The 26771-nt window shown below is 41.7% G+C and overlaps 1 protein-coding gene across 3 annotated transcripts in view; it reads right to left on the bottom strand.

The window, feature by feature from the left end:
• Positions 1-26771, bottom strand: part of RARB (retinoic acid receptor beta) — a 941440-nt gene that overhangs the window by 572657 nt on the left and 342012 nt on the right. Inside the window, exon 1 of one of the 3 annotated variants that reach the window (XM_088462737.1) lies at positions 20519-20533. The exons of the other annotated variants lie outside the window; for them this stretch is intronic. The gene's annotated coding sequence lies outside the window, so the exon portion shown is untranslated. Of the gene's footprint in view, positions 1-20518; positions 20534-26771 lie in introns of those variants that run through there. 3 annotated transcript variants of the gene reach the window in all.

Below are 26771 nucleotides of genomic sequence, written 5' to 3'. Positions count from 1 at the left end.
CCCACATCCATTCCACCACTCTGCAAATCTCTTCACTGACTCCATATGTCCTCCAAAATTCAATTAAAACATCATATGCTCATACTCAAACCCTAACTAACTGCTACCATTCATACATATCAGATCTTGTCACAAGCTATACCCCTGTCACCCTGACCTAAGTCTCCAGTCTCAGGTAACCATCTATCACTCCCACCCAAGACATCTTCCACTTCCATGCTGTTCCCCACATATGGAACTACCTATCCTGTCTAGCCATATTCTCAACCTTTAACCTTTCAAGTGATATCTCAAAATACACCTCATCACTACAGCCTATCCTGAACATTCTGGCAACTCCAGTCCCATATCCAGCCTATATCCCCTTAGCTCCTACTGTCTCACCATTGACCTCTCCCTCTAGGCTGTAAGGGAATTTCTACCACTTGTTCTTTTTTCGTCAACCTTGTATGCACTTGGTTTTGACTCACTAACCTTGCAAACAAACAATGATGAAGATGACTGAAAGAAGATTAATTGGTTTTGTCTCTTACAATAATTTCTTATAAAAAGTAATTCATCATTCCTCTGTAAACAAAAATATTTATATTTGAAAATGTTTTACCTTATTATAATGCAGAAAAAAACATGAGAGCAGTTTATGTAAAAAGAAAGGAACTGGCAGACGGGATGCCGACAAATCCCGAAAATACTGGCGCTGGAATCCCAACAGCAGTCGGGAAACCATCTAGAGAATCCCGACCGCTGGCATCCCAAAGATCTCAGGGGTTAGGGGGAGGGTTAGGTTTAGGGGTCAGGCACTAGGGGGAGGGTTAGGGTTAGGCAGTAAAGGAGGAAGGTTAGGTTTAGGGTGCGGGGAGGGAAGGTTAGGTTTAGGCACTAAGGGGGAGGTTAGGTTCAGGCACCGGGGAGGGAGGGTTAGGGTTATAGGGGTTAGCATTAGGGTACTTACCTAATAGTGTCGGGATTCTGACTGTCGGGGTGCCACTGTGTAATAGATTTTATATATATATATATATATAATCGATAGGTACGGCACACTCCATCCATTATGTTATAGCTGCCGCGGTGCCCGTTACATTAAAGCAAATGTGTATCCAAATACGGCACCCAGCGGACTTAAAATACAACTCCACACCACCTTGGTAGAAATGTTTCGGGCTTTATTGCCCTTCGTCAGGCTGCACAAATATCACCAAAATGTAGTAACCATCTTACCTTAAATGCCCACTCTTGTCCTCTGTAACGCGCCGGGTCTCACCGGTCACTTCCCGTCCCGTGTGCAGGGCTTCCGGTAAAACCGGATGCGCATCATCACATCATCATCACCATGGAAACCCGATGCCTGCCAGAAAACAAGCCCAACCACGTGATAACATCTATCAAAAAAGACAAAATTACAAAAAATACTAACACACATATAGATTAAAACAGAAGTCAGCGATACATATAACATGGAATTTACTGTGGAGTGAAAGAAAAGATCAAAAAGGACATGATGGAGAAACAGCATACATTGCATGTCAAATACTAAATCCCATTGAGACAATATTAATAATATATTAACATAGCTACACAACTAGGAGAAAAGTTTAATCCTTCAATCGAAAGTTTTATAAGAAGATATTATAATTAAGTTGATCATTCAAACCCTTAGGTCTGACCGTATCTAGATAATGTATCCATTTCGTCTTCAACATCAGCAGTCTCTTATTCCTATCTCCTCGTCTCCCATCATCCTTGACCTGATCTATAATTATATGCTTCAGGCTAGGAAGATTATGCTTGGCTTCCATAAAATGTCGGGCGCTCGGTTGCTCCGATCCCTTGCCATTGATGGCAGATCTAATAGCCGATCTAGGTAGAGCCATGCGCACTTTGAATGAGCGCATGATTTTTCCAACATAGCATAACATAGCATAATATTTAATTAGGTACACTACATAAGTACCTGGAACAGGTTAAACGGTATCTTATTTTATATTTATATCCAGAATGTGGGTGATAAAAGAACTTGCCCGTCAGCATATGACCACACGTGGTGCATCGCAAACATTTGTAGCATCCGTTGGTGGCTCTGCATACCATTTGAGACTCTTTGTTGTGTTCTGTGATATCAGAGTGGACCACCCAATCTTTGATATTTTTGCCTCTTTTGTAGCATGGTCTAATTCTTGTTCTCTTAAGTGACGGTAAATCTCGATCATTCTTGACAATAGGCCATAATTGTTTACTTGCCTTGTTGATATCACCATGAACTGTACTATAAGTATATACCCAATTCAGGACCTCTTCTGTTTTCTCTTTGTCCTTATGTCTCAACGTGTCTTCCTTAGACAATGAGTCCACTTTAATCCGTGCTGCTTGCAAAATACTTTCTGCATATCCTCTTGCCCTAAACTTATTTAGCATTTTATCTATTTCATCATCAAGTATGGCGGGATCGCTGATGATTCGCTTAACCCTCAATAGTTGAGAATACGGCAAACTATTAATCGTCGCGGATGGATGAAAGCTGTCTGCTCTCAACAGAATATTCCTGTCTGTTGGCTTTGAAAAGATCTTTGTTGATATTATATTCTCCTTTACCAGAATCGTAACATCCAAAAAATTGATCTCCTCCAAGCTCATACTATACGTGAACTTGATTGAATGATCCAACGCATTAATCTTTTCAATTACATCTATGAGGTCATTGCATTCACCTCTCCAAACAGGATCACATCATCTATATACCTCCTATAAAAGAAAACTTTATCTTGTATATCTCTATTGAAGAAAAAAATCCTTTCCACATTGGCCATGTATGCATTGGCATATGTCGGTGCCACATGCGACCCCATGGCACAGCCGCTCCTTTGGATATAATACTGGCTATCAAAATAGAAATAGTTCCTTCTCAAGGTCATATCCAACAGTGTTAGAAAGAAATCTATTTGGGGACCCTGATATAAATCATTATTATCAATTCTTTCACAGCCTCTACACCCCATATATGGGGAATATTAGTGTAGAGGCTGGATTTATCTAGGGGACACAGCCATGTGTTGGAGGGAACCTCACTCATTTCCTTCAGACTTAGTAGGAGGTCTGTCGTGTCCTTTCGATTAGTCTCACCAGCCTGGACACAAGGCTGTAGAAAATGGTCTAAAAATTGCGAAATATTACTGAAGAGAGAGTCTCTTGCAGATACTATAGAACGTCCAGGGGGGAGGGTGAGGCTATTGTGGATTTTGGATAGCGTATATAGAAGCGGTACTCTAGGATGATTTTTATTAAGAAAATCAAATGTCTCCTTACTAATAATACCAGAATTAAATGCTTTAGGTGTGAGGACCCGCGCTGGTCGCGGGCGAGAAGGAGACACACGAGAAGGGGAGGACGCAAATATCAAAAGAGGAACCAAAGGCAAGGGACGGAGGAGATGAATTTAATCTATAACCTGTTCAGTAGGAATGTGACTGCAACTGAAATTAGAGTGTTAAATAAAGGCTTGGGATATGTGCCTACGAATAAATTAAACACATTGAATTGGAAAACTGACCATCAATTCTTCAATAAACAACTGAAATTAAGGGGTTATTTTGACAATAAAAGTCTTAATGCACTTCCTAAGAACAAGGAACCATTTAGAGTTAAGTCTCAGTTTGAACCTCCTACAAACAATATTGCCATCAATAGCTTTATGAAGGCTTTGGATGTCAACATATCAGAGAGACTTAAAGAGGACTCACCGTATAGGAACAATTTAACTCAGGAGGAATGGAAAGCATTGAAAAATTTGAGTACCTACAAATATATTGTTGTCACACCAGCAGATAAGGGGGGAGGGGTGGTGGTTCTTGATGTGGATAAACATTGTCAAGAAATATACAATCAATTGGCGGATGAAGCAGTGTATGAGAAGTTGAAAAAAGATCCTACTGATATCTTTAAAATTGAAATCGAGAATTTCTTAACAGCAGCATTTAATGCTGGTATTATTAGTAAGGAGACATTTGAGTACCGTTTCTATATACGCTACCCAAAATCCACAATAGCCTCACCCTCCCCCCTGGACGTTCTATAGTATCTGCAAGAGACTCTCTCTTCAGTAATATTTCGCAATTTTTAGACCATTTTCTACAGCCTTGTGTCCAGGCTGGTGAGACTTATCGAAAGGACACGACAGACCTCTTACTAAGTCTGAAGGAAATGAGTGAGGTTCCCTCCAACACATGGCTGTGTACCCTAGATAAATCCAGCCTCTACACTAATATTCCCCATATAGGGGGTGTAGAGGCTGTGAAAGAATTGATAATCAATAATGATTTATATCAGGGTCCCCAAATAGATTTCTTTCTAACACTGTTGGATATGACTTTGAGAAGGAACTATTTCTATTTTGATAGCCAGTATTATATCCAAAAGAGCGGCTGTGCCATGGGGTTACATGTGGCACCGACATATGCCAATGCATACATGGCCAATGTGGAAAGGAATTTTTTCTTCAATAGAGATATATGAGATAAAGTTTTCTTTTATAGGAGGTATATAGATGATGTGATCCTGTTTTGGAGAGGTGAATGCAATGACCTCATAGATGTAATTGAAAAGATTAATGCGTTGGATCATCCAATCAAGTTCACGTATAGTATGAGCTTGGAGGAGATCAATTTTTTGGATGTTACAATTATGGTAAAAGAGAATATAATATCAACAAAGATCTTTTCAAAGCCAACAGACAGGAATACTCTGTTGAGAGCAGACAGCTTTCATCCATCCACGACGGTCAATAGTTTGCCATATTCTCAACTACTGAGGGTTAAGCGAATCACCAGCGATCCCACCATACTTGATGACGAAATAGATAAAATGCTAGATAAGTTTAGGGGAAGAGGATATGCAGAAACTATTTTGCAAGCAGCACGAATTAAAGTGGACTCATTGTCTAGGGAAGACACGTTGAGACATAAGGACAAAGAGAAAAACAGAGGAGGGTCCTGAATTGGGTATATACTTATAGTACAGTTCATGATGATATCAACAAGGCAAGTAAACAATTATGGCCTATTGTCAAGAATGATCGAGATTTACCGTCACTTAAGAGAACAAGAATTAGACCATGCTACAAAAGAGGCAAAAATATCAAAGATTGGGTGGTCCGCTCTGATATCACAGAACACAACAAAGAGTCTCAAATGGTATGCAGAGCCACCAACGGATGCTACAAATGTTTGGGATGCACCATGTGTGGTCATATGTTGACGGGCAAGTTCTTTTATCGCCCACATTCTGGATATAAATACGAAATAAGATACCGTTTAACCTGTTCCAGTACTTATGTAGTGTACCTAATTCAATGTCCGTGTGGACTTAGCTATGTGGGAAAAACCATGTGCTCATTCAAAGAGCGCATGGCTCTACATAGATCGGCAATTAGATCAGCCATCAATGGCAAGGGATCGGAGCAACCGGTCGCACGACATTTTATGGAAGCCAAGCATAATCTTTCTAGCCTGAAGCATATAATTATAGATCAAGTCAAGGATGACGGGAGACGAGGAGATAGGAATAAGAGACTGCTGATATTGGAGGCGAAATGGATACATTATCTAGATACGGTCAGACCTAAGGGTTTGAATGATCAACTTAATTATAATATCTTCTTATAAAACTTTCGATTTAAGGATTAAACTTTTCTCCTAGTTGTGTAGCTATGTTAATATATTATTAATATTGTCTCAATGGGATTTAGTATTTGACATGCAATGTATGCTGTTTCTCCATCATGTCCTTTTTGATCTTTTCTTTCACTCCACAGTGAATTCCATGTTATATGTATCGCTGACTTCTGTTTTAATCTATATGTGTGTTAGTATTTTTTGTAATTTTGTCTTTTTTGATAGATGTAATCACGTGGTTGGGCTTGTTTTCTGGCAGGCATCGGGTTTCCATGGTGATGATGACGTCGATGATGCGCATCCGGAATTACCGGAAGCCCTGCACACGGGACGGGAAGTGACCGGTGGGACCCGGCGCATGCTAGAGGACAAGAGTGGGCATTTAAGGTAAGATGGTTACTACATTTTGGTGATATTTGTGCAGCCTGACGAAGGGCAATAAAGCCCAAAACGTTGCTACCAAGGTGGTGTGGAGTTGTTTTTAAAGTCCGCCGGGTGCCGTATTTGGATACATACATATATACATATATTATAGAATTAAGTAATATTCTTATAATAATCAGACACATTGAGCAAATATTTCAATTTAGATAAACGTGTTAAAACAAATACATGTATGTACCTTTACTTCATTTGATAAATTTGAAACACTGCACTAAAACAATTAAAGTATTAATAGTAATACACACGCATCCTGTTATATGTGAAACTCTGAAAACTACAGCTATTTTACAGTTATAAGCAATAAGGTGCTGAGCTTAGATTGCAATAGGCCTGATGACCTTTAATGTTTTTCACTTTAAGTTACCTACATGTAGGCCGAAAACACAGAGCCTATTTAACTTAAGTGAGCATTTCGATAATTTAGTCTCTGTGTTGTATGCAACATGAAGCTGGTCTATCCATTTTCTTATTATTGCAATAGAGTTACATTTTTTTAAACAAATTAAATGAAAGAATAAAAAGGTATATACAACATACATTTACATTTACATATATTGATACATAAATAGATCATGCAGTTCAAAACAATAGTAACCAATATGCCACTGAAGTACACAGGCAGAAGAAATAGGCACATAATACTAGTAGATGGAAGGAGACAAAAAGGTCCTGGAATGGGTAAGGATGGATCTCAGTCATCACTGGAGCAGACCATATAATGCAAAAGTAACATAAAATATACAATATAAGCCAGTACTCACAGATAATTCAGGAACCCATTGTACTAACAATATGTACATAAACATTTGCATGCTTGAGTGAGCATTTCTATATAATCAGAACAGCTTTTAATGAGTGCAATAGCCACATTAAGTTAACATATTAAGATCCCAATGTAATGAGCATATGGAACACCATATTGAAAGTGGCTTCAAGAAAGCGTAAAAATAAATAGTCTCCATAACATGGAAGCAAGTCTGACTACAGTAACAGTAATAATTCTGCAGTCTCCATAACATGGAAGCAAGTCTGACTACAGTAACAGTAATAATTCTGCAGTCTCCATAACATGGAAGCAAGTCTGACTACAGTAACAGTAATAATTCTGCAGTCTCCATAACATGGAAGCAAGTCTGACTACAGTAACAGTAATAATTCTGCAGTCTCCATAACATGGAAGCAAGTCTGACTACAGTAACAGTAATAATTCTGCAGTCTCCATAACATGGAAGCAAGTCTGACTACAGTAACAGTAATAATTCTGCAGTCTCCATAACATGGAAGCAAGTCTGACTATAGCAACAGTAATAATTCTGCAGTCTCCATAACATGGAAGCAAGTCTGACTACAGCAACAGTAATAATTCTGCAGTCTCCATAACATGGAAGCAAGTCTGACTACAGCAACAGTAATAATTCTGCAGTCTCCATAACATGGAAGCAAGTCTGACTACAGTAACAGTAATAATTCTGCAGTCTCCATAACATGGAAGCAAGTCTGACTACAGTAACAGTAATAATTCTGCAGTCTCTAGAACATGGAAGCAAGTCTGACTACAGTGACAGTAATAATTCTGCAGTTGATTCATTTAAGAAACATCTTTCAGTAATATTAACTTCATGCACAAAAAGATAAGTATAAGATAAGTGTTGCAATGCTAAAACATATATTAGGTGAAGCACAAAATAGTGATGTCACATGATTGCACAGGTGCACTTACTTTTCTGCCAAGTGCCCTGGTTTGTGGAGCAGGGTGGCAGCATCTGCAGAGAAGGAGAAGTTTTCAGTGGGCGACTGGAGAAGTTGGAAGTGTGCGTCTTGTGCTGCATGCAGTAGACCGGCACACTGGTGCACAAATTAGATTTAAATTGATGGAACATGAGAGTATAATGCATGACAAAAAGGGGTGAAGAGGGCACGTTTTTAAGGTGTTCCATGCCTTGCTGAATCGAGTATTGCCATTCACACTCAGCGCAACTGGACATTTTACTAGCTTTCTGAACAAGAAGTATTTTGCACATCTAGATGCACTTCAGCGTAGAAGAATGTGCTGGGAAGAAAACATTAGTATCTTGATGCAAGTCTGCTGACAGCAGAACACGTTCTTTAGTCTGTGATATTACTCTGAAAAGCACAGAAATGCATGAAAGCCTGTTTTAATTTGTTGTAATGGGCCTGCAAAATGCTTTTTTTTTTTGTTGTTTAAAACCGTTTACAACTTCAGAAATCCTATGGGTCGTATTCAATTAGATTTTCGCCAAAAACCAGGCAAAAAAGTCACGACAAATGGCTGATGTACATCGGAAAATAATTTAGAAGTGTGTAATTGGCTGTAATAACAGTATTCACGCTACTTAAATTGCGTCAGTTGGCGGTAATTTACCTATATGAAAAATGTAAAAAAATTATATAAAGCTATTTTTTTCCCCAGGAAATTACTGTTCCACGTAAATTCAGGGTACGTTAAAATGGGTGCAAGTATATTTTCGTGTCGTAAAAGCGCAGTTTTAAAAACCATAAAAAATTTGCCAAAAATTGACCACTTGTTTTTCGCCAAATTACGCAACTTTTTTTTACCCTAAATCTATTTAGGGTAATTTATCATTAGGGCGGTGTCCAAAGAAATCACCACAGTTTTAGTCAAAAATAGGGATTTTGCATTTGTTTTCACCTGGTCTGAGATGGTGAAAACTTTTCGCCTGGTTTTTTCGGCATTCCCATTTTTTCACCAGTTTTTTTGGCGAAAATCGTCCTATTTTGCCACTATTTGAATATGGCCCTATATTTCCTAACTATTAACATTACATTTAAGCAGATGTGATGCCAATTTAGCAGCATGTGTAAAAATAACACCAATAGCTAGATAGACAGTGTAAACCAAAGCTAGACAAATATGGTGCATCAGGTTGTCAGAACAGCAAAAACACTACACGCCAACCCCACTCTAAATCCACGTTGCCAATACGTACTTATCTAAGGTACATTGTCTGGGAAACATTAGAACTGCTTCCAACCTGATTTCCAAAAAGTACTGACTAATGCACTGATTTTTTTCAATGCTGAGAACCTGTAAAGTACTGATATTGGACATCAATCCCACAAACTATACTTATTTTATGGCCAATCCCACCAACTATACTTATTTTATGGCCAATCCCACTAACTCTAATTATTTTATGGCCAATCCCACCAACTGTACTTATTTTATGGCCAATCCACTAACTATACTTATTTTGTGGCCTTTGAAATACAATACTTAATGAAGAGTGTAGTACTGCAGTTAAAGTACAAAAAATTGCATAATAACCAGGGGCCTGATTCAGAGATTCACACCATACTTGCCTACTCTCCCGAAATGCCCAGGAGCACCACCCGTAAAAGTAGTCAAGTCTCCCACACTGCCCGGACCACCCCACAGCCCCCCCCTCAATCTGAGCGCATCCCTCTGCGGCTGCCCACTTAAAGAGCACAAGTAGGCGGTCTGGTGGATCCAATTACACGATTTGCGGTGAATCGCGTAATTGTAGCCCCGCTATACAAAGCTTGTTTTCTCAGCCTGTATAGCAGGGGTCAGGGCCTCCATGACGCGATTGTGCTGCCATGCCCCCATACCGCCCACTTTCCTGGTCACCACGCCCCCATGCCCCCCGGAGGAGGGGGCAGCAAAGTTGGCAAGTATGATTTACGCTAATGTATTCGCAACGGATATCTCTCACAGATCACAATTGCTAAAATATGCTAATAGCTTCCAAAGTTTACCCGAGCATATGGACACCCACTGCTGCCTTTTCACATCAATCGGACGACACACAACATTGTAAACATCGGTAACATTGACACTCATCGGGCAGCCACTCAACCTCTAAGTCAGGTCTGACCTGTCTCAAACACTGCGTTTCTCCTGACATGCTGAGAGCTCTCATACTCCAAAGGGGATCACAATGGCTAATTTATGCACGCCCATGAAATGGTGTTGAAATGGTCAGACACGCCTGTGTTTTTCTAACCATCCTGGATGTACAATATGAAGATCCATCTAGACTAGATGTAGTCATGATCACAGTGAAAGCATAGAGCATAACACTGTACCCAAAGGCTAAACAGGCCATAAAATAACTATGATACTGATCATCCTGCCAAAATCAATACAATCATTATCATGCAGGCTAGGAAACGCTATTGCTGGATAACTGTTAATGGCCTGTGTTTGCAGTTATCTTGTGACCTAATGAACAGCCTCAAGTATTTAAGGAAGTGCTGGGTCATATATGTGGTCAAATTGGGCAGTAATGTTGCTGCGGCAGGGTCACAGCGTGTGCAGCCAGTTTTAGGAAGTGAATATAATTATTGTATATATAAATACACAAATAAAGGAAATAAGGAGAGAGAAAAAAAAATCTTTTTATATTACTTAAATATCGCTTGTTGTTGGCGGAAAAGAGATTGAGGGACTGATTCCGAGCTGCACGCAATCCGCCAGCAAGGCTGATATTCACGTAGTTGGGCAATTATATGTAACTGCACAAGTGAAAATTTGGCGCATGCATTACACAGAAGGTGCTGTAGTGATTGAGACGGACAGTATCAGACATGTTGTTGAAAAGTGACGGGCGTTCCTTGGTGGTGACTGGGAGGTGGCTACTAGTGCACGCAAACATGATCCGTTCAGTGGGAGCATTATGGGAGTTTTTCGGGCGTATCAATGTAAGCGGCTGTGGTTACCAGATGCGAGACCGCAAACATAGGAGGCTGTGGTCAGACAGAGAAACTGCACCTGCTGTAGGTCTGGTGCAAGTTTCGACGGTGCGACTGATGGTGGCGTATGAGGAGGCACCAATCAGTATTACAGCGTGGACGGACACAAGAAGGCACATTCGGCCGCACGGATGTTGTTGATAGCAGCATTTGCATAAAGACAGACACTGTTGCGCACGCTTCTGCTTACGATCCAGAACCAAGCTGTTAGGGACCCACCTTATGAGGTTCACCGTGACGTGGTAGGTGGGCAAACATATTTGGCCAAACATGTACGAAGAAACCTCACTTAAAAACCATGTTAATTGTTGGGAGTTTATTAAAAATATTTTGATCATTAGAATTCCTAGCGCTTATAGTGTGCACCTGCTTCTCCCCCCTTTTTTCTGCTGTAGAACTACAGGTCTCAGCATGGTAGCACCTCTTATTATGTTTAAGAGTAGGATGTGCAGCCCAGCCCTCCTTTTTTCCTCTGTGTATGTGTGTATTTAAGGTACACCTGAAGGTGAGACCCCTTATCTTAGGCTAGTGCTCCTTCTACCTGCCCCAGGTGATTTTAATTGGTATTGGTCCTTTACATTGCAGTACACACATTTGAATGGGCTCTATTTAATGTGTCAGTATAGGACCCACCTTATGAGGTTCACCGTGACGTGGTAGGTGGGCAAACATATTTGGCCAAACATGTACTAAGAAACCTTGCTTAAAAACCCATGTTAATGGTTGGAGTTTATTATAAATATTTAGATCATTAGAATGCTTAGTGCTTACAGTGTGCACCTGCTTCTCCCCCTTTTTTTCTGCTGAATGTACAGAGGAACTAAAATCCATTTAGCAAAAAATCATCATTGCAGTCATATTTTTAGCAAAAAAATATATATCCAGCTAAAATATCAAATGAAAATTAAAATAAAATTTAAATGTAGACTGAAATAAAAATTTTGTCCAAATTGGACTAGACTTTATTAAGGTTTGTACATTCCTCTGCATAGCAGCTATGTGGATGCAGTGTTATAGAGAATGCTGGTCTCTTGGCTGCAGAATAGTAGAAGCTGGCCACAGGTGGAATAGGAAGGGAGAGCTTGTAGTACTTGTGAAAGACTGCCGAGGGGAGTAGATACTGAATGCTGCACATGGTTGGAGGTGGGCAGCAAGTGATATTGGACCTGTGTGCTATAGGACACACACTGAGATAAGTGTGACATGCAGTAACATTACAGATGGTAGATAACTGGAATGGAAGCTGTATGTTTGGAGACTGAATCAGATGAAGAATGTACTTGATAATACAAATGGCTGGAGACTGAGGGCCTGATTCAGCAAGGATCGCAATTGCAATAGCGATTACGCACGCAGTCTCACTGCAATCCTTATGCTAATCCATTGTGATCGCTATGCCGTCACAGCACAACATAAGGACCACCTTACCTTACACACATCCATAATGTTTAGCAAGACTGCAAAACCATCGGTAACATCGAGTACCATCACAGCCTCACGCACACTTGCACAAGGTCTAACCTTCCGGTACGCAGTGAAAGCCCAAGCTGCGTTTGCCATCGCAGAGGATAATTTATGCTTGCCCCTGCAACGGTGTTCAAACGCACTGGCATGTCTGTGTTTTTCCCCGACCACCCCCTCGTCACCACTCTCTAACGTTACTTCCGGTCAATCACTCTGCGATGGGTCTGCATAGTCACTGCAATCGCAGTCCCACTGCAAACGCATGCAGAGCACGCAACAATCGGCTGATTGCGTGCGTTATCGCACTTGCGAACCTTGCTGAATCAGGCCCCGAGTCAGATGCAGAATGCACATGTGTCAGGACAGTGACTATTTCAGTACATAAAGATAGACTACTTTTGCCAAAATTCCATTGTGATCATTGGAGGAGCTATCCTGCTTGCTGGCATGCTTCTCATTCAGGGGATAGAGTGTTAAAGTGATCATCTGTTTCCCAGGTGTTGTCAGGTTGTGGGATTCCTAGATTGCTCATTATTTCAAACCTGATTCCATTTGGGTCACATGTTCTGAAACTTCCTATGGATCACAGACCTCTAGTATAAAGCCTGTTACTTACTGTGTCTCAGTGTCTGTGCAACGTTGCTTTCAGGTCTTTTCTTGGACTCCTGCCAGATCTCCGCTGTGCCTGTGGATTGCTGTGGACTTTGCTATATTCCAGATGAACTTCTGATGCCAGTTACCCGCTGCACTACAGAGCCCAGCATTCCTATTGCCTAAGTATTGCTTACTGCTCCATCACTGTGGTTTCACCATTTTGTTGCACTATTTACTTTGCCTGTTGTCTTTCCGTTCCTGTAGATATTGAACTCATCCTTGTTACAGTTGTCAACTGCACCGTTACAGTATCATCTCTGCAGCACGGGGCTCAACCCGCTCCGAACCCAAGCCACGCCGCAGGGCTCAACCCTGTTCTGGAATCTCATTACATCACAGGGTTCAATCCTGCTACAATCTTCTCCGCATCACGGGGCTCAACCGTGCTCCGAACTCTATCCACGTTGCAGGGCTCATCCCTGTCCCGGAATCTCATCACATTATAGGGCTCAACCCTGCTACAACCTTCTCCGCATCACTGGGCTCAAACCTGCTTCTAACTCTAGAAACGTCGCAGGGCTCAATCCTGTTCCGGAATCTCATTACATCACAGGGCTCAATCCTGCTACAATCGTCTCCACATCACGGGGCTCAACCCCGCTCCGAACTCTATCCACGTTGCAGGGCTCTACCCTGTCCCGGAATCTCATCACATTATAGGGCTCAACCCTGCTACAACCTTCTCCGCATCACGGGGCTCAAACCTGCTTCGAACTCTAGCCACATCGCAGGGCTCGATCCTGTTCCGGAATCTCATCGCATCACAGGGCTCAACCCTGCTTCAATCTTCTCTGCATCACGGGGCTCAACCCCACTCCGAACTCTAGCCACGCCGCAGGGCTCAACCCTGTTCTGGAATCTCATCGCCTTACAGGGCATAACCCTGCTCCGGACTTCACTACACCACAAGGCTCAAGTTTGCTTCATCTATCACTGCACCGCAGAGCTCGGCACTGTCCCGGAACTATATTATTCTGCAGGGCTCGCTCTGCTCCGGATTTCCATTACTACAGGGTTCTACCCTGGCAAAGGTCCTCAATGCCATCCTGAGGTGTTAGCCTATACTGGACTCGGGGTTCCCTACCACGTTCGTTCTTATATGCTAAAGACTGCTTATATATATTTGGCGTTTCACTCCTATACATATTATTGCATATGTGAACCTCTGTGCTGTTTGAGACTTTACATGAGACCTTGCTGATTATAATTCTTTTGTGTATAAATTCTATTTTATTTTTATCCTGTGCTACTGAGTTTCATGAAAAGGTCATTCCTAAGACCATCCCAGTTTATTGTGCCTAGTAGGCCTGCCTCCCTCCAGGAGTCTCAAGTGTCAGCAGCCATGACAACATGGTAATGCAATTACCTGGAGACTGAGGCTCTGACTCAGATGTGGACACAATGCTGATATTTCCGCAGATTGAGAGATGGTTAGCCATTGCAGATGCATGTAAGTTGCACTGTGCACACTCAGCGACTGAATTGCGATTATGCTCACACAGAAGATTCACTTGCAAAGTAAGTGACAGGTAGTCAGCATATGGGGGCGGTAACAGGGGTGGTTAGAAAACGCAGGTGTGTCTGTTTAAAAACACTGTGTTCTGGGCCTCCATAAATTAGCCACTGCGTTCTTGCTCACAGATCCTCTATGTCAGCTTAGACTTACTCAGAAGGCTTTTAGCACCTGATCTTCATTAGATGTTTCCAGTTTTGTGAGTGAGCAGAAGATGTTTATTATTATTTATTTATTAACAGTTTCTTATAAGCGCAGCAAATTCCATTGCGCTTTACAATTTGAATCAACATTAACATTATACTGGGTTGTAAAAGACATACATACAGACATACATATATGACATACATAAGGGTAAGAGGGCCCTGCTCGCAAGCTTACAATCTATAGGGAAATAGGTGTTGATACACAAGGAGAGGTGCTACATATTGCAAATTGGTCCAGCCCGATTGCAGATGTTCTTCGTGGGCTGTATAATCCACTGGAAAGATGGTCTAGGTTTAGGAGGATGTTAAATTGAAGAAAGAGAAGATGTGATAGGTGTTTACTATAAGAAGAGAGTTAGATAGGAAGCTATAAAAGGTAAGGTGGGCGGTCCTGGAATCTGATAAGCTTGTCTGAAGAGGTGAGTTTTCAGAGAACGCTTGAAAGTTTGGAAACTAGTAGAAAGTCTTATTGTTCGTGGGTGCAGCCCGAAAAAAGTCCTTTAACCATGCATGGGAACAAGTAATGCACAGGGATGAGAGACACAGATCTTGTGCAGAGTGGAGATGTCGGGTTGGAAGATATTTTGAGATAAGTGAAGAGATGTATGTTGGTGTGGTTTGGTTAATAGCTTTATGTGTGAGTGAAAGTATTTTAAATTGAATACGGTAGAAGACCGGCAGCCACTGGAGGGACTGACAGAGTGGATCAGCAGACACTGAACGTTTGGTGAGAAAGATCAACCTCGCAGCTGCATTCAAAATGGGTTGTAGTGTGGAGAGCCTGTTTTTGGGAAGGAGATTATGCGTGAAATTATGAGTGCATGTATTAGAGTTTTTGCAGTGTCTTGCGTAAGATATGGTCAAATTTTGGCTATGTTTTTTAGATGTATGTAACAGGATTTAGAGACAGATTGAATGTGGGGAACAAAGACAGTTCAGAGTCAAGGATGATACCTAGGCAGCGAGCTTGTGGGGTGGGGTTGATTGTCGAGTTGTCAACAGTAATAGAGATATCAGTTTGGTAACTGCTATTGGCCGGTGGAAATATAATTAATTCTGTTTTGGATATATTAAGTTTGAGGTGGCGAGATGACATCCAAGATGAAATGGCAGAGAGACATTCAGTGACACGGACCAGCACAGATGGTGACAAATCTGGGGAGGATAGGTAAATTTGAGTATCGTTCACGTACAGATCATACTGAAAACCAAAAGAGCTGATTAGTTTGCCAAGAGAGGTGGTATATATTGAGAAAAGCAGAGGACCTAATACTGAACCTTGTGGTACTCAAACTGATAGAGGTAGCGAAGTGGAGGTAGAATCAGAAAAGCAAACAGTGAAAGAGCGATTAGATAGGTAGGATGAGAACCAAGAAAGGGCTGTGTCTTGAAGACCCATGGATTGTAGTGTTTGTATGAGAAGAGAGTGGTCAACAGTGTCAAAGGCAGCTGCGAGATCTAGAAAGTGTAGCTACTTCATCTTCATTTGTGGGGTCAAAGAATGAGAACGTGCCACTGGGTTCAGGTAGGGAATTAAACAAGACCCTGGCTGAGGAAGTGCATACCATTTCATTTCAGATATTATCAATCTTGTTTTTGAAATAGGAAGCAAGATCGTGTGCACGGATAGTAGCAGGTGGGTTGGGTGACGGAGTGTTAAGAAGTGATTTAAATGTATTAAAAAGTTGCTTGGGGTTAGAGGCTTGGGCAGAGATAACTGATTGGAAATATGTCTGTTTGGCATTATCCAGTGCATTACGATAAGAGTGGTAGATTGTCTTATAAGTGAGGAAGTCACTTGGAATATGAGACTTTCACCACTGACGTTCTACTTTACGTGAGAGTTTTTGTAGGTGTCTTGTGAATTTGGAAGGCCACGGTTGAAGTCTACGCGGAATGTGATGGGTAGCTGGAGCTACTTCATCAAGGGCTAGTTCTAGGGTCTGGTTCAGGACAACAGTCTCAGGAGAAGGGAAATTAGAAATAGGTAAGAGTGATTGTTGCAGAGAGGTGGATAGTTGTTCAAAATTAATAGCATTAATATCTCTGCGGGTTTGAGAAGGTTTGGTTGATTTGCTTGGCATTGAGGTTGATGTAATTGAGGAGAGTGTGCAGGTGATAAGGTTATGATCTGAGAGAGGGAAAGGAGAATTAGTGAAATCAGAGACTGAGCATAGTCTGGTAGTCTGGTAAATACAAGATCAAGGCAGTGGCCATCTTGATGAGTAGTGGAGTCAGTCCATTGGGAGAGGCCAAGAGAGGATGTTAAGGAGAGAAGTTTGGAGGCATGAGGGGATTGTGGACTGTCAATGGGGATATTGAAATCACCCATAATAATAGTGGAGATGTCAGAGGATAGGAAGTGAGGGAGCCAGGCAGAAAAATGTTCCAGAAATTGATTTGGTGGTCCAGGTGGACGATAGATAGCAGCAATGCGCAGCAATTTCACTCCTTTTCTCTCTGCGAAAGGAGTGAAAGTCCTAATAGAATGTACTTCAAATTATGTAAATGTAAGGGATGGTACCTGTGGAATAACTGTGTATGTAAAAGATTGGGGCAGTAGTATTCCTACTCCACCTCCTTTACTATTACCAGGCCTGGAGGTGTCTGTGAAGTGTAGGCCACCATGTGAGAGTGCTGCAGGGGAGGCAGTTTCTGTTTGTGTGAGCCATGTTTCTGTTAATGCCAGAAGATTGAGGTTATTTGAAATAAAGAGGTCATGGGTGGATGTTAGTTTGTTGCAGACAGAGCGTGCATTCCATAAGGCACATTTCAGTGTTTTGGAGGGTGATGGGAGGCATGTGATGTGTCTGAGGTTTGCTGGATTTATATTCCGTTGTGAGTAGGGCATGTGTGTAGGGCCTGGATTTGGTGATATGTCACCAGCTAATAGAAGTAGAAGGAGAGAGATATAGTTCTGGGTTTTGTATGAAAGTATTTTATGGCGACAGGTTGTGGATGTTATGGTCAATTTAGAAAGATAAGTAAATAGCTCATGTGTGTTCACAAGAGGGGAGCAGATTATTGAGGCTGCAATGTGTACAGAGGTGTGAGCTGCAGGTTGAGTAAAGGATGTAATAGCCTTAGAGAACATGCCATGGAGTGAAATAAGAATGAATATTATTTGGTACATGATTATTTAGAATAAAGAGAAAATCCTTAGAAAATAAATACTTATAGTTTGCATTTAGAAATTACCTGCTTTTTGATGTTGTTCAATGTTTGTTCAACTGTTTTTTAACTGTTCATTTTTGATACTTTATGCATAAGATGCTTCATGCATGGGATGCCCATCTCAATCGAGCAAAGCTCTCTTAGATCTGACTAGTAAGATATATTGTGGCTGATTAGATGTGAGATGCTTTCAGTGGGCGTCTCTAAGCACTGGACGGCGGGTGAGACATTAATATACTTTTGCAATTGTGATCCATGAGCGATCACAGCTGCGGTGGCATTTGCATCCAGATCTGAATCAAGCTCAGTCAGATGCAGAAACCACTTGGTAATGCAATTAGCTCAGTCGGATGCAGAATACACTTGGCCATAATAATGAAACAGAAGCAGGAAACAACCGAAGCCATGAGCATTACACTAGACAGGGATTAAATAAGGTGTTTCTTGCGCCTATTGGCCTGACAGGTCATGTGAGCGTGAATGTGGGAACCTGGTTGGTGGATGGAGTCATGTGAATGAAATCCAAGATGGTAGTGTCCATGTACTACAACTGCGGGAACTGCCAGAAAGACTGCCAGGCCCAGTTGCATATGGTCAAGTCCAGCTCTCAGGAACGCCTCCTGTGACCATGGACCATGGATTGCCATGAGATGGCATAGCTGGATACATTAAACGGGGCTTGGATCCCAATGTGTGACACGATACACTTACACCAAACTATACATAGCTCGAGCTTCCATAAGCACACACTCAGAAAAGCCGATTACGTGCGAACGCCAGTTACAACCCCATTTACCATCTACTGTTGTAATTGAGTAGAGATACAATGTAAATACATGCGCTTAGTTTTTGCTCATGAGCATTACGAAAATGTGCAAACAGGCATACATTAAATTCGGCATCACCACTATGTTCGCTAGAGTTAAATTATAAATGTATAAAAATGTAATTTTATATTATTCCATATATAACATTAGTCAACACATAAAATAAGCTAACAATGGTAATTCCGCAGAGCGATCTGTTCCACAATTCTCCTTGTAAGCAAAATATTGATGATACTATAATCCAGGCTACCCTCCACTGTTCTATTCTGATCGTGGACCAACAAGTATCCTTCCCTTCTCTCTTTCTCATGTGGGTTATGGGCAGAATGGTGGCACAGTGCTTATCATTACTGCCTGACAGCATTTGGGTCATGAGTTCAATTCCCAAACAGGACCCTAGGTGTGTAGATGTTCTATTCTGTTCTCCTTTCTGTGTTTAACAGGAGTTTGCATTGTGTCTAGATTCAGAATATGAGTGTGTGGTTGATTGCATTGTGGGGATTTAACAATAACTGAGGCAGTTATGATTGATTGAACAGGTTTGATGATTGCTGCAGGAACTTCTTTTTGTAAGATGTGACATGTACTAAGAGACAGATGTGATTATGGGCTGTGCATTCTGGTACAGACAGATGTGATGTGCCTAAAGGTTCCCATACACGGTGTGATTTTTTACATGATTTGGCCATTTTCGACTGTTCGTAACAACCAATCGTGTTAAAAGTGGCGTTTTCCTGGACGATTACGATGCCGATGCACGTCCCCAGCGTCGTGTATCGGCATCGCAGATCAACTGATCCTGCAATAAGATTTTGACCTATCGTGCACTCATCGTTCTGTGTTTGTGCCACACAGAACTATGTCATGCATGATAGAGATGCATGTAGCACGGACCAGGGAGATCCATGCTACATGCATCTGTGTCATTGACACAGAAGCACGGACAGGTCAGTGAGACCCGTCTGTGCTGCTGCGGTAAAAAAAAACTTGTGCAATAAAAGAAAAAAACAGCGTACCCCCCCCCCCAAAGAGCAACCAGCCCCGAGCTTTTAGTGATCCAGTGCTGGTTGTGCTTAAATACAGGGGACAAACGATGTGGGGGTCCTCTGTACTTAAGCACAACCAGCACCAGGCTCATCAGAACCAGTCCTGGTTGCCAAAATACGGGGGACAAACCACGTGGGGGTCCCCTGCACTTTGAGCAACCAGCACTGGGCTCTGATTCGGTCCTGGTTCTGGAAATACAGGGGGGGAAAATGAGTAGGGTCCCCCTGTATTATCCAGAATCTGACTTTTTCTTGCAGGTGGGGGGTAATGCCACAGCCAGGGAAGCCCTTTCACCGGGTCCCCCAGCCGAAGCATTAATCCTGACAGCTAGTCAGCCCAGGCCGGGGAACCCCCCAATAAAGGCATCCCCCTCACCAGGACACCCCAGGCCTAGGCTGATGGCCAGGGGTTATCCCCGGAACCCCTGGGGTGGTGGGTGCCGGGTTGATAGTGTAGTGTAGTGCATTTCATAAAAGTAAATATATTGTCTTTTGCTGTAGAACTGCAGGTCCCAGCAAACCTCCCCCACATGCTGGTACTTGGAGAACAAGTACCAGCATGCGGGGCATTACGGGCCCACTGTTACCTGTAGTTCCACAGAAAAAGCACAATTAAAATAAACACAGGACACACACACCGTACAAAGTATAAGTTGATTAAACATACATGCACTCACACATGTACACATACTCACCTATGTATCCCTGTAGCCATCTGTCCTCTTCTCCATGTAGAAAATCCATAGCTGTAAAAAAAAATATCCATACTCACCTCTCCTATGTAAAGTTCAGGTCCTCTTCGTTCCAAAGCAGGCAAATCATGGGTCTTGGCAAAACAAAAACATGGAAATACATGAGCCACCGGCCAATAGTGCCATTCATTGATTGATTATTTGATCTGCAGCACCTTATTTTCTGTGTGTTGCAGATTATCCCTGTTGTTCACATATATAGAGATCAATTCTATCTCTCAAACATATGTCTCTTTACCCAGTTTCAATGTAAACATATATATATATATATATATATATATATATACACAAATATATATATATATTGCAAGTACGCTCTAGCATTAATACAATAATATTATCCTACATGTTTTCATATCATTTTCGTAAATTATGAATAAAAAATATGTAAAATAAACATACAAGATTATCAAGTCAACCCTCCTGTTTTATTCATATATATATAATATAAGGAAGTTCTTTGTTATTATTTTATTTTGTTGTTATTTTTTTTACATAACAACAAAATAACATAATAACAAAGAACTTCCTTTTATTATTTATAATAATAAAACAGGGATAATCTGCAACACACAGAAAATAAGACTCAGGTGCTGCAGATCAAATAATCAATCAATGAGATTCTGGAGGAATATAAGGAGACACCATGGATCTAATGCTGGCCATACATGGGACGATTGATCACACAATTTGGGCAGTTTCTACAGGTTGGACAGACCAATCATTTAAAAATAGTTGTATTTCGAGTCTTTTGCGACCCCGATGCGCGTCCCCGCCGTCATCTAGTTGGATCGCAGATCAGATGGTTTTGCAGAGAGATCTCAACTGATCGTGTAGGTATTCACACACATTATGTGATGTGATTGATCAAATCGTATGGACTTATGTGAAATAGTTGCATTTTAAATACATATCGTCCTGTATCTGAAGGGAAGACTTTTCAAGGGAAATCGTACAACTGATCTGACCAACTTTTGAATCTCACCGTGTATGGCCACTTTTAGACATTACCTGCATGGACATCACTCTCCTGTCCGCGGAAACTAAGGCAGCAGCAGCCGCTTATTAACGCTTATAGCATGTCCTCTCCTCATTTCGAGCTATCTGTTCCTGCACGGAAGAAAGCACCCGGTCCACAGACTCCCATAGTGTGGCCACGCGATTACAGCGGACTGCATATGATAGAAGGTGCAACAATATACAGTGCCTTGAAAAAGTATTCACCCCCCCCCCCTTTGCATTTTTCATGTTTTGTTGCCTCACAACCTGGAATTAAAATGGATTGTTTGAATGTGTGCGTCATTTCTCACAGAACATGTCTACAAAGTTGTGGGTTTTTTTATATTGTGAGTCAAACAACATTTAGGACAACATAACAGAAAACTTCAGTGTGCATAACTATTCACCCCCCTAAAGTCAGTACTTTGTCGAGTCACATTTTGCGACAATTACAGCTGCAAGTCGCTTTGGATAAGTCTCTATGAGCTTGCCACATTTTGCCGCTGGGATTTTTGCCCATTCCTCAAGGCAAAACTGCTCCAGCTCCTTCATGTTGGATGGTTTCTGCTTGTGAACAGCAATCTTCAAGTCTGACCACAGATTCTCAATTGGATTGAGATCTAGGCTTTGACTAGGCCATTCCAACACATTTAAAGGTTTCCCCTTAAACCACTCGAGTGTTGCTTTAGCAGTATGCTTTGGGTCATTGCCCTGCTGGAAGGTGAACCTACGTCCCAGTCTCAAATCACAGGCAGACTGAAACAGGTTTTGTGCAAGAATATCCCTGTATTGAGCACCATCTATCTTTCCCTCGACTAGAATAATTTTCCCAGTCCCTGCTGCTGAAAAACATCCCTGCAGCATGATGCTGCCACCACCATGTTTCACTGTGGGGATGGTGTTCTTGGGGTGATGGGATGTGTTGGGTTTGTGCCAGACATAGCGTTTTGCTTGGTGGCCAAAAAGTTCAAATTTTGTCTCATCTGACTAGAACACCTTCCTCCATACATTTGGGGAGTCCCTTTTGGCAAAAGTCAAATCATGTCTTCTTATTTTTATCACTAAGTAATGGCTTTTTTGCTGGCCACTCTTCCATAAAGCCCAGCTCTATGGAGTGTATGGCTTATTGTGGTCACATGCACATATACACCAGTCTCTGCTGTGGAACTCTGCAGCTCCTTCAGGGTTACCTTTGGTCTCTGTGCTGCCTCTCTGATTAATGCCCTCCTTGCCCGGTCTGTGAGTTTTGGTGGGCGGCCCTGTCTTGGCAGGTTTGTTGTGGTACCATGTTCTTTACATTTGATGATGATGATGATGATGATGATGATGGATTTGATGGTGCTCCGGGGGATCATCAAAGATTTGGATATTTTTTTTTATAACCCAACCCAGAATTGTACTTCTCAACAACTTTGCCCCTGACTTGTTTGGAGAGCTCCATGGTCTTCATATTGTGATGCCTCTTGCTTAGTGGTGTTGCAGCCTACTGTATGGGGCCTTTCAGAAAAGGTGTGTTTATACTTACAGATCATGTGACACTTAGATTTCACACAGGTGGACTTCATTTCACTAATTATGTGACTTCTGAAGGTAATTGGTTGCACCAGAACTTTTGAGGGGCTTCATAGCAAAGGGGGTGATTACATATGCACATGCCAATTTTCTGAATTTTATTTATAAAGATTCTTTTTTATATATATTTTTCTCATTTCACTTCACCAAATTAGACTATTTTGTGCAGATACATCACATAAAATTCAGATTAAAATAAATAAATAAAATTACAAGTTGTAATGTAACAAAAAAGGTAAAAAGCCAAAGGGGTGAATACTTTTGCAAGGTACTGTATCTGCTCACTTGGACTGATGTAAATAATACAATATCAAAAGCTGTGAGGACAGTGTTGTTGCAACTGGGATGCCAGTTTAACTACTAACAGCTACTGACTATACTAACCGGCTTGTCTATTTACTTATATATGAGAACATTGGAATGGCAACATATTCGTTACTTGATTTCTAACTAGACACTTAACAACTAAACTACGGACTTCCTTATATTAACCTAGCATTTCAGTGAGATCTGGACTTTGACTGTTTAAACAGGGATGTAGTTATGAGACCGCCGGTCTGAATCCCAACAGAGTAATCCTGGCAAGGGATTTAACATAGGTGTCAAAATTCTGACGCCTATGTTAATCCCAACACCGGAACGCCGCACCGATCGTCAGTATACACTTAGCCTGGGGATGGAGGGGGATAGGTTTAGGGACCCCCGGGGGGATTTTGGATTAGGCACCCCTTAGAGAAGGTTAGGGTTAGGCTAGGGGAAAGGGGGGTTAGGCACTTGGGGGGGGGGGGTGAAGGTTAGGCACCCCCACTGGCGGGTTAGGTTTAGGGTGCGGAGAGGGGGGGTTAGGTTTAGGCACCCATGGGGGGGAGGTTAGGACTAGGCACTAGGAGGGGAGGTTAGGGTTAGGCACCCCTAAGGGAGGGGGAGGGGAGAGGGGAGGGTTAGGGGGAGGGGAGAGGGGAGGGTTAGGCTACTTACCTCGAGGTGTCGGGATTTTGACCCGCAAGCCTGCCACTGTTGGTATTTGATCCTGCAGCTAAACAGCCGCCTGCATTACATACTGATTCCATTTATACATAATAACAGAGTTCAAAGAGCTCTTCTTATAAAAATAAATGTAGGACAATATATGTGTAATTTTTTGTTATACCTGGGATATTATTGTTTCTTTTGCGTACCGGGTATTTTTTTGCCATTCTCTGTCTGTCTCAAAAAATTCAACCCGGTAATTTGCTGATTTACACGTGTATTTCTTTTGTCTGAAAGGGTCAACCTGAGACTAAATTCCCGTGTCTCCGACCCTGGTAAATTCCTGGGTCGAAGTCCCGGGAATTTAGACCCGGGATGACCCTTTCAGACTGAAAAAGTTACCCTGTAAATCACAAAATTACGGGGTTGAAATATTTAACCCGGTAATTTGGATTTCTGTCTGAAAGGGGTATAAGTAAGTTGTGATCTGATTTTAAACATTTTTATACATGTGTATGTTTATTAAACCTATTAATTTGTGTACTCATAACAAGCCTATTGTGTCTGAATAGAGAGCAAACATTGACATATCTATTTAGATTATAAAGAATTATAAACCACTATGCGCAGTAATGATTGTTTTTAGACTCACCCCCAATTAATTTATCTAAAATGCTGCAATCCAGAAGAAACATGGACTCTGCATTCTCCTGAACAATAAGGGCAAGTTCAGTCTAGAAAACTGTGTTGGTGACCACATCTTTGGGATCTTGGAAAACTTTGCTGAAATGAAAGGCCTGTGGCTAGAAGAAAACAGCATCTCTACCATTCTGACAGGACACTGAGCCCCGACAGGCTAAAGTCCATCCACATAAAATGTATTTTGGCAATCAGTAAGTGTATAAAGTGTGCCACCTGCCTCAGTTCCTAATAACTTGATTTGTGGAACATTGGTTAAGCCTACAAAATGGATGCCTGTGTAGAGACTGATGCACAATTACAAAGTTGGCTACAAAAATAAAAGAAACATTCACTTAAATACAAATAATTTAACTTGCATTAAATTATCACAATTTTCTTTGGTACTTTTAATGGATTATGCATCAAAAGATAATATATCTAATACTGCAGGTGGCAAATCTTGAAAAATAACTGTCTTCTGTAAAACAAAGAAAACAGACTCTTTTTCGTACAGAACAGTTATAAAAGTCACCTAATGTTCCGTCAGAACAAAAAACAGAGAAAAAAAACTCAAGCACTCTACCTTCCTACACAACATAATATTTCCTTCAACTAATATTTTTTTCCAGTTTGACCAAGGGCAATGTAATGAATTGATTAAATCAACAAAAGACATCCAGACTGTCATGAACCAAAACTAGTATTTATACTAAGGAAATAGAGACACTTGAAAACTTATTATAAATCAATAATGTTGACTCTAAAACAGACTCAGACTATATTCAAAACAGAATAAGACAATTAGCCGTTTCCTAGTTACCATCTGGTCACATGACTCTAGGACACATATGTAATAATTTGATTATAAGAAGTATGTGATGTAACCAATAAAATACCAGCCTTTGGCAGTCTAGTACAGTCAGACTAATGAAAACTGGTGAAGATAGAATTTAGCCTAGCACCCAGATAACAAAGCCATACACAAAATAATAATAATGGTGGAAGACATTGAAATAAAGTGGTGAATGTGTATGTATAAAATATGAGATATGGTAAGAACTTACCCTTGTTATCTCTATTTCTACGAAGTCCATAGGGTTCCACAGGATACCTTGGGGTATAGGTGTGACGTCAGTCGCTGGGCACCATAGAGTTAAGCTTTTCAGCCTCCCAGGATGCACTAGGGTCCCCCTCCTATACCCCGCCCCCGAGCCAAGGCACCTCAGTTAGTTATCAAGCCATAGGCCGGAGGAGGAGAAGGAAGAGAGAGAAAAAAAGATCTGGACACATACAAGAATCACATTCTCACCAGAGGGAGACGGAAAACCGGTGACCAGAGCAAAGCCCATCTGCAGCACAGGTGCGACAGGGCGGGAGTCCTGTGGAACCCTATGGACTTGGTAGAAATAGAGATAACAAGGGTAAGTTCTTACCATATCTCATATTTTCTACTTCAGGGTCCATAGGGTATCCACAGGATACCTTGGGGATGTCCCAAAGCAGTATCCTTTAAGGGTGGGGACGCTCCTGTGCAGAAAGGAGAATCCGCCGCCCGAAGGAAGCATCCTGAGAGGCGAAGGTGTCAAACCTGTAATACCTCACGAAGGTATGGACAGAGGACCACGTAGCAGCCTTGCAGATCTGAACTGCCGAGGCACCACGTCGAGCTGCCCACGAAGGACCCACAGACCTAGTGGAATGAGCCTTCAGAGAAGGAGGAACCGGTAGGCCTTCATGAAGATAAGCTTCAGAAATAGCCATACGGATCCAGGCTGCCAAAGTTTGCTTTGAAGCAGGCCAACCCTTTTTACGGAAGCCATAGAGGACAAACAAAGCGTCCGACTTCCTAAACGAAGAAGTGCGGTCAACATAAGTCCTTAAGGCCCGCACAACATCCAAAGAGGCCTCACCCACGGAAAGACCCGGTGAGTCAAAGGCCGGAACAATGATTTCCTCGTTAACATGAAACTGGGAAACAACTTTGGGAAGAAACTCGGGCCGAGTGCGGAGCACTGCCCTGTTCCCATGAAAAACCAAGAAAGGGGGTCTACA

This window comes from Taudactylus pleione, unplaced genomic scaffold (assembly GCF_031769625.1).
Source record: "Taudactylus pleione unplaced genomic scaffold, aTauple2 ptg000053l, whole genome shotgun sequence".
Lineage (NCBI taxonomy): Eukaryota > Metazoa > Chordata > Amphibia > Anura > Myobatrachidae > Taudactylus > Taudactylus pleione.
This window is presented reverse-complemented; position numbering and strand designations above follow the sequence as displayed.